The 7,481-nt window shown below is 43.1% G+C and overlaps 1 long non-coding RNA gene across 1 annotated transcript; it reads left to right on the plus strand.

Moving 5' to 3' along the window:
• The first annotated feature begins 1,296 nt into the window (after positions 1 to 1,296).
• On the plus strand, positions 1,297 to 2,303 carry LOC140591010 (uncharacterized). The gene is made up of 2 exons (XR_011991897.1): positions 1,297 to 1,635; positions 2,120 to 2,303. It is a non-coding gene; the product is annotated as an uncharacterized lncRNA (long non-coding RNA).
• Positions 2,304 to 7,481: the final 5,178 nt, after the last annotated feature.

Below are 7,481 nucleotides of genomic sequence, written 5' to 3' on the forward strand. Positions count from 1 at the left end.
TTTTTTTAGGCTAGTATCTCTTATCTGAAAAAAATAAACATTTGATTCCTGATGTCGTGTCCAATGTTTTTTTTTTCCATCCAGCTTTTATTAAACACAGTTTGGTACCTCATGGCATATGTAAGGTGTATTACGTATTACAGATCTGATATACGATTATTAATAACACAGAATTGCAATTTTAGTTTATGTATATGGTCTTTCTATATCGCGGATTTTCACCTATGGCTGATGGGTCTGGAACGTAACTTCAGCGATAGGCGGGGGATCACTATATATTTTAAGGCTTAAACTATAAAAAGGTTTATGTGTATGGTCTTTCTATATCGCGGATTTTCACCTATCGCTGATGGGTCTGAAACGTAACTTCCGCGATAGGCGGGGGATCACTATATATTTTAAGGCTTAAACTATAAAAAAAGTTTATGTATATGGTCTTTCTATATCGCGGATTTTCACCTATCGCTGATGGGTCTGGATCCCCCGCCTATCGCGGAAGTTACGTTGCAGACCCATCAGCGATAGGTGAAAATCCGCGATATAGAAAGACCATACACATAAACCTTTTTATAGTTTTATAGACCAAGAACGAGACCGAAAAAAAAAGACTCCCTTAACTTTTTTTTTTTGTGTACTGTTGAGGACTGACATGATGGGTACCCAGCAAACATGCCCATTTGGGCCCCGCATGGGCAGGTGTGGGTTTACTGTGGGCAAGTGTGGGCAGGGCAAACCCACACTAATCCCACGTGGGGCCTATGCGGGTTAGCCCACGCTGGGCCCGCAGCAGTTTTGCCCTTTGGGGCCCCAATGTGGGATTTCTGTGGGCATGCCCACAGTTGGGCTGGCCCACAGTAAACCCACACAGGCCCCCTTTGGGCAAGCCCATGCTGGGCCCAGCAGTTTTGCCCTTTGGGGCCCCCATGTGGGATTTCTGTGGGCAAGCCCACAGTTGGGCTTGCCCACAGAAAACCCGCACAGGCCCTCTGTGAGTAAGCCCATTGAGGGCCTGCAGCATTTTTGTCTGACAGCCCCTTTCTAATTAGAACTGCACACAGTCACGTACCATAGCATTTAATTATTATTAGTGATTAATGGAATTAATTATTAATAATTCATTACTGTCAACAGCAACATCAATAATTATTATTGTTGTTGATGGTCATTATTAATTAATTGATGATGATGATGATGGTTATTATTATTATTATTATTAATAATAATGATAGTTTTTGTTATTGTTATTATTATTATTATTATTATTATTATTATTATTGTCATCTAAAGCTGTGTGTCTCATTTTGGCTGTGGGTTAGAAAACAATCCCGTCATAGAGAGTGTTCTGGCCCTGCCATTTATTTTGTGTGGTCACTGGGGACACGTACATTCCCCTTCCCTGTGCCGTAGCTTCTGCGATAGGCTCCGAACCCCCAGCGATCCTGAATAAGACACGCGGGTACAGAAGATGGATGGATGGATTGGGGACACGCGCTGGGCGTTTGAGTGCAGCGGGAAGCTCGCGATCTCGAGACAGGCGTTTCGAATCGGAAAGACCGTTAGGAGAGAAACGACAGCGAAAGCTAATTAAAACAACTATTGGTCATCCCTTGATAGGACGATTTAAAGGTACTCCCTGTGAGTAAAATGTTACATTAATATACATGTTTAGCCGCATTCAGTTTAACCGCATTTTGAGTTGTTGAAAACCACAATGAATGTTAAATTGCTCCGTTCTTGTCAGTTCAACGCGTATCCGCTTGATCGGCTAAATATAGGTTATACTTAAATATAAGGTAATGTATAGTATTAAACGTTCCTTTATATATACACATCTATATTGATGCGCAGTGGTAATGATTTAGGCTACCTTAAGTATACATGTTCAGGTTTTTTGAAGAAAGACACTTTCTAAAATTAAACAAAACTGTAATCATGCATCTCGATCCGCACAAGCAGTTTGTCTCACCAGTAAATAGTTATGAATTTCTTTCACATTATCTTTTTATTTAATATGTGTAGTGTTAGTCATACGTATAACATCTACATACAGTGGGGGGGGGGGGGGGGCAGACGGACACTGACAGGATTCATGGTGTTCATGTGTTTCTTTTAATGACAGCGCAGTCAATATAACAACTGAACTAAACATCAGCAGAACATTAAAACATGGCTGCGGAATGCTAGAGACCGGGATGGAGGAAGGAGCAAAAGGACACTGAGAGGATTAATTTAATATAGATTATGTATGTATGTAATGTTATGTGCTCATTGTTATGTTTAATAAAAAAATATTTTGTACTCAATCCACATACTCAGTTTTGTATTCAATTTTCAATGTTTTCTTCTTTTAACCTGTCTGTGAACAGATGTGTTTGAACCATATTACTTGTAGTTTATTACTGCTACTATCAATAAGTGCAAATATTCTGCATACACTTTAATAATGTTCTGGTATACTGCCAGTATAGGACCAAACTAATTTAGTTATTTCTTAAAGACCCACAGAGCATGCCCACGGGGACACTGGAGCACTGTGGCTTCACAGCTTTCCTCCCTCCCAATGTCTCCACAGTAGGCCCACAGTTTGCCCACAGTATGCCCAATGTGTCCGCAGTACAACCCACGTGTGTCCAGTGTGCCCACAGTTTGCCCACAGTATGCCCAATGTGTCCGCAGTACAATTACCCACGTGTGTCCAGTGTGCCCACAGTTCGGCCACAGTATGCCCAATGTGCCTACAGTACACCTCACAGTGTGCCCACAGTATGCCCACAGGGGAGCATCCAGCAGGCCAAAAAATGCAGGGCATGTATGTGTAGGCTGGCCCAAAGTGTGGGCATAGTGTGGGCCCACAATGGGCTCCAATGGGGCCCACTTTGCTTAGTGTGGGCAGCCCACAATGGCCCCACAAGGGCCCCACAGTGTGGGGCCCACACGTGCCCCGCATTTCACGCCGGTAATGGGGCCCACAGCGGGCTGCCCGCAGTGGCCCCACACGGGCCCCAAAGGGGCATGTTTGCTGGGTACTGACTGGTCCCAAAGTCATCTGACAAAACAGCTAACACCTCCAACAACTGTCTAAAGGATGGGAAATACGTAACTGATTTCAATTATACTTCATTTGTAGATGAAATTGTAACATCAAATTGAAGATACACAATTATAAACTTGAAATTGCATCATGTCCCATTGTAGTAGTACTAGCCAAATGACACTGTATGATATCAACTTCCCTGTTAAGTCAACACAACATGATATGCAGATGTTATTTAAAAGTCAATGGTCACATTTATTTAGTCAAACAACACCATTTTAAGTAAAATACTGTAATCAAACAATATAAAGACATGCGCACATCTCACATGAATCAAATGCAAACTACAAATATTATATACCAATACAAACCAGCACAACATCCAAAGTTAAGCAAGCAACCGTCCCTGACACGTTTTCGAACTGTGTGCCATATAACAATGGGGCACGGTGGAAGGCAATAAGCTGTGTCACAATGTATATTGCAAAAGACATGGTGCCCATACAAACTGTGGAAAAGCCGGGATTCATTAACATGCTAAAAGTTTTTACAAGTTTCTAAAAGTGTTTACAATGGCGTGGTCTGCCATCTCACTTACAAGCATCTTTTTTGGCTTGTCAGATTGCACTTTAACTCTAAAGTAAAAAAACAAAATAAAGTTAAAACTTGTTTTAAACCATTTATTTGTCATCTGTAGTTTGATTTTGAGTAGGGGAGGGGAAAATCGATTAAAATCGAAAATTGGATTTATTGTGAAAAGAATCAGAGATTTTATTTTTAGGCCATATCGCCCAGCTCTAGTTTGTGCTGAATAAAAGCAAATGTAACACTTTGGGATAAATGTTTTTTAGATAGGTGAAATATTTTAAAATGTCAAGGCATGTCAGACTACCCCGAAGGTGGCTGAGAGGCCTCAGACTCCTGAGGGTTAATAATCCTGACTATGTAACTGCCCTGGATATCACAGGCACGCCACGCACCTTGTAGGCGGAACCTGCATGTCCGTTATAGCTGAACAGAACTACAGCTAAAAGCGGCCCTGGGGACCAAATTGTTTGTCCGTTATAAGTGAAATTCCGTTTTATGCGATATCCGATGCTTTTTCTGCATGTTCGTAAAGGCGCATGGCCAGCGGACCGGGACCAGCGGACCTCGTCTATTATAGACGATATTCCGTTATAAGCGAGTCCACTATAACGGGATTATACTGTATAAACAAACTTGCTTTGCCTTGCCTAAAATATTAATGAGAGAATAATACTGAGCAAGAGAAAAGTAATAGAGAGAATTAAAGGTATGAGAGAGAGAAAAGAGACAAGAATCCAAAAGAAGAAAAGAATGGCATAAGTAGAGAAAAGATGGAGAAAAAGAAGTGTGTAGAGTTGAGTGTGCAGAAAGAGTGTGACGCGTGTCTAGGGCAGGGGTGGGCAATCTTATCTGCAAATGGCCGGTGTGTATGCTGATTTTCGCTGCAACTCCCTAATTAGATTACTAATTAGAGGACTGATTGGTTGAAGAGTCCTCACAGCTGGGTTTGAACAGCTGACCTACAGTTTATCCCAAAAACCTGCATACACACCGGACCTTTGCAGATAAGATTGCCCACCCTTGGTCTAGGGTGTGCAAAAATGTAATAGAATCAAGCATATCCTGAAATTGAGACAGAAAATAGCAAAAAACATATCAACTGTCAGCTGATAGAATAAGATAAAATTACTGTCAGCTTTGTTTTACAGCTCAAGTGATTTAATGATACACATCTGGCTGTTGCAAAAACTGAAAATCCCATTAATGCCAACAGAGCTGAGTTTTCAGCTGAGCTGAGCAGAGATATGGAGGGAGATGAGAAGCAGCAGAAGGAGAGGTGCAGCCTTACATCTTGGTCCAGCTCCAAAGAGTTAATGTTGCGCACCGCTGATGGATCGGGTGTCAGCAGTGAGTACCACGCCCACACAAGACGAATGGAGGTGTGCCCATGCCTCTCTACTACCTGCCCTCCGGCCAGCCTGCCTGAATCCTCTTGCCCTTGCACGATGTGCCCTCCTCACGCCATGTCTGCCTGTCTTCTGCGATGCCAAGTACAGAGCTTTGATGACAGAATCTTCACCAACTTTTCTCTCTTTTGCCTCTTGAAATTCAATAATTAAAATACAACCTAAAACATCTTATTTGGACAACCTGATCCCTCTACATATACGTATCTACTTTTGCGGTAAATTCAGTTTTCTCTTAATGCTAGACTGACGCTTGCCTGTACAGTTAATGAACATGCTGGTGTGAATGACACCACACACTCATTTAGAAAACACAAAAACACTCACATTCAGCTTCAAGCATCCAGGGAAATGATGCAATTTTGATACCATCAATGCTTTTCTTTATTCCTAAAGTACAGGGGTATATTTTGGTTTTTGTACTCATGGCCCTGCTGTCATGATTTATGGTCCAGACCAGACCCAGAATACTGACATGTGCATGATGAATATTCCCACTAAAATTCCTTCTCTCTGTGTATGCCCCTTTTTTGCCCTTTTGCACCTTCATTTAATTTCTCGCTCTCCCTGTCTCTCTCTGCCCTCTGGAGGGGGTATCAGTGCAGGGGGGGGGGGGGGGTTGGTGAAGTGATCTGTGTGAAAACCTCCTGTTTTGTGTGGCACTGAGCTGGGGGAGAAATGGCTTCTGGGTAGGTATTGGGAGAGAGGCGCCGGTGCTGGGTAGGGAGACAGCAGATGGTACACCACACTGAGAGGACTGTTGGGCAGGGTGGGGGGGGGGGAGACATGAGGATCGAGGGATGGGGGGGGGGCACTATTCCCATTGTGCCAGTAGGCATTAGATGGGGGGAAGGGGTGTGATAGAGAGAAATAAAGAGAGGTTTGGAAAAACATGGAGGAGTCACCTCAAAATCCAATTTCTCCTGGTGAGAGGGTGAAGCTCCAGTAACCTCCCAATATTGCATCAGTTTTCTAGCTTCCAGGATGGTCTGCTCCACTTGGAGGGGCAGTGCAACCCTTTGCTATGACCACAATCGGAATAGATAGGCAGGCTGGACAGATGGTCCCAGATCCAAAATTAACATCAAATTAAAGAATTTGCCTCCACCATTCTTAAGTGTCACAGGAAAATATTTTTTAAATGTCCGAGATGTCCCTGCATAACTCGTGTGCCATATCCCTCATATGGGCAATGGTTTTGACCTGGACCATTTGATTGTGCACAGTGCTCTGAGAATGCTCTTGGAATACTCTTTGGACCGTGTTTCTGCACATGGAGGTGACGGCAGCTACATGCTAGTGGAAAGGGGGTCGGGTGCAGGATCTTGCCGCTTTGCACCTGGGGGGCCATGTGTGAGGAGCTGCAGCAAGAGCTTTATTTCCATAAGCCATGAGGGTAACCAACTCACGCTGGCTGCCCCATTCTCTGTGGAGCTACCCAATCCCCACCACTGTCCAAACTGCTTATGTTCATTGTTTGTATTTCAGTATTGACTGCTTTGTCCAAAGACCCATCTGGGGGGCACAGTGCCTTTTTTGTTATATTTTTCTTAAATATCTTCACAGTTCTGGCATGCAATTACTTGCTGTACCTTTGGGCCAGTGTCCATTAAAAATAATGGTAACAATCACTGGGGGGGCACCTCACACATTCAGGGATCAGGGCTGATCTCCACTCTCTGCATGCAGTTTGATTGTTCTTCCCATGCTGTGCAAAGACATGCTGGTGAATCAGGGTATTCAGGCATTTCCTGACCATGCCCCCCCCAAACACTACCTACCACCTCTTTGATTTTATTTAAATTTTATTTTTTAATAAAGGCATTCATTCTAAACCAAATAAGCCCAGTCTCTCTCAGGGGCATTGCTACAGATCGTTTGCTTGCCCAGTGCTCACCCCTAGAACTTATACTGTTCTGGCACCAGCACTGAGGTGAATGGGTCTCTGACTCAAATTATTAGTTTGCGTAGTAGGTGATAAGAAGAGGACATAGAGCTTGACCTTTAGAAGCATGCAATGGGTAAGTGGATGGAAGATTGCCAGGCAGACAGACGGAGGGATGAGTAGATCTTGTTAACCTTACAGATTCTAAGAAGTATTCAACCAATTAGATGCCTTACTATGTCAGTTTGAATGACAATACAATGGTACCTCTGAACTTGACAATCCCATACTCCGAAGTGAGGGCACACACACATGCACCATATTCAAGTCTCGCTATAATTTTCTTTTTAAGTTCTACAGTTACTCTCACTACTTTCCTGTTTGGTTTGCTACTTAGGGCCCACAATTACTGTATCACTAAATATACTGTAGATAAAGCACAAAAAAATTCACATTGAACAGTGGAACACAGTTTTTCCACGTCAAACTCAGTCGAGAGGTACTGCGACACAGAACAATTCATAGACATCAGCATCCCAGTATAGGTCCATTTGCCTTTGTTTCAGCC

Source organism: Paramormyrops kingsleyae, chromosome 5 (genome assembly GCF_048594095.1).
Source record: "Paramormyrops kingsleyae isolate MSU_618 chromosome 5, PKINGS_0.4, whole genome shotgun sequence".
NCBI classification, from domain to species: Eukaryota; Metazoa; Chordata; class Actinopteri; order Osteoglossiformes; family Mormyridae; genus Paramormyrops; species Paramormyrops kingsleyae.